Source organism: Chelonoidis abingdonii, chromosome 11 (genome assembly GCF_003597395.2).
Source record: "Chelonoidis abingdonii isolate Lonesome George chromosome 11, CheloAbing_2.0, whole genome shotgun sequence".
NCBI lineage: Eukaryota > Metazoa > Chordata > Testudines > Testudinidae > Chelonoidis > Chelonoidis abingdonii.
Window position 1 is genome coordinate 62,399,603 of NC_133779.1, and position 1,857 is coordinate 62,401,459.

General features: G+C 64.5%; 1 long non-coding RNA gene across 1 annotated transcript; it reads right to left on the minus strand.

Annotated features, from left to right (window-relative positions):
- Positions 1–267: 267 nt before the first annotated feature.
- LOC116819840 (uncharacterized) lies at positions 268–1,199 on the minus strand. Its single transcript, XR_004372495.2, has 3 exons — positions 1,117–1,199; positions 642–803; positions 268–436 (listed from the first exon to the last, which is right to left on the minus strand). It is a non-coding gene; the product is annotated as an uncharacterized LOC116819840 (long non-coding RNA).
- Positions 1,200–1,857: the final 658 nt, after the last annotated feature.

Below are 1,857 nucleotides of genomic sequence, written 5' to 3' on the forward strand. Positions count from 1 at the left end.
GCCCCTGCTCCCATCGCCCCCCCATGTCCCAGCAGGTCCCTCTCCTCCCCCATGTCCCATCAGCCCCTGCTCCCATCGCCCCCCATGTCCCTCTCCTCCCCCATGTCCCATCAGCCCCTGCTCCCATCACCCCCCCATGTCCCAGCACGTCCCTTTCCTCCCCCATGTCCTATCGCCCCCCCATGTCCCAACATGTCCCTCTCCTCCCCCTTTTCCATCAGCCCCTGCTCCCATCGCCCCCCCATTTCCCAGCATGTTGTTCTCATACCTGGCACTCCCCCCTCGCTCTCAGCGCCATCACCCGCATCCCGTTCCTCATCCTTGTCTCCGGCGCCCCTGTTCTCCAGCGCCCGGCGCCAGCCGTCCTCAGGCGACTCACGGCCCCCATCCTCCGGCAGGGGGGACCCCCCGACCAGCAGCCTCTTCAGCGCAGACACTGGTGGGGAGGCTCAGATGAGGGGATTCCCTCCACAGCCCCCCCAATCCAGGCTCACCCAGGCCCCCTGACCCAATGGGACCTGGCCTAACTTGGGGGTCAGACCCCAGCCCCAGCGATCAGGCAGCTCACCCCAAGAACCACGCAGGGAGTGGGGTGGAGGGATCAGCAGGGGGGCAGGTTGGGAGGTTCGGGGGGGGCTCACCTCTCTCCAGCACGGCAGCTGCCAGCCCCCCCTCACCCCATGCCGCCTGGGGCTTGTGCAGAGCCAGCAGCTCCACCAGGATCCGCTCCGAGTCCTTCTCCGGCTTCTCCAGGCCGCGCTCCTCGAACTCGATCCCCTCCAGCGCCCCGTCCTTCTCCCGATCTGGGGGGCAGGGAACAGTCAGCCCCCATGGGACCCCCACGGAACCCAGGAGTCCTGCCTCCTCCTTGGAGCCACCACGGAACCTAGGAGTCCTGCTGCCTCCCCCCACTTGGAGCCACCATGGAACCCAGGAGTCCGGATCCCCACCGCCACATAGCTGTCCCATCCCCCCCATCAGCCCAGGTGCCCCTTGGCCCCACAAGCCCCCTCACTCCCTGCCTTGGCCTGGAGGGGGCAGGGAGGGCAGGAGCACATGATGGCTTCTCCCCAGGCCAGGGTGCTGCCCAGTATCCCATCCCCCAGCCCCCCTCACCATCCGAATGCAACGTCTCCTTGGGACAGTTCCCGTTCTCCGAGCTGCTCAGCAATGGCTCCCGGTAGCTGCAGGAGGCAGAGGGGGGGGGGTGGTCAGCAAAGAAAGGAAGAACAGTCTCTCCCCCCAAAAAACCACATCCCATCCTGCCTCCAAAACTCCCCGTATAACCGCCCCCCAACCCCACCCCAGAGCTAGCCGCATCCGAGCGCCTGGTGAGGGGTCCCCATATAACTGCCTGTGATGAAGTGGGAGTGTTCTTAACCTTTTCTCTGAATACTGTGTGGGTGCCTCAGTTTCCTCTATGCACTTCTCAAGGATCTAGGTGGTGGGATGTCACGGGGTCCCCGGGCGATGCTCTGGAGCTGCTCCCCACAAAGCCAGGCAGGACTTTGGGGAGCCTCCTCTCCCTTGGAGCAGACTGTCTGCAGGGCAAGACGCTCCCATGGCTTCACCTCCTGGGTCTGACCTTGGAGCATTCAGCATCCTCTGCCCCTCCGTGCGCTTCCCACAGCGAGTCGCCCCAGTGGGGTCCTGGGGGGGCCACAGGGTCCTGCCCCCCACTTTGCAGTCGGACATGACTCTCAGCCAGCCAGTAAAGCAGAGGTTTATTTGATGACAGGAACAGGGTCTAACACAGAGCTTGTAGATACAGCGAACCGGACCCCTCAGCCGGGTCCATTCTGGGGGGCAGTGAGCCAGACCCCCACATCTGCACTTAGACTCAGACTCATAGGTCAG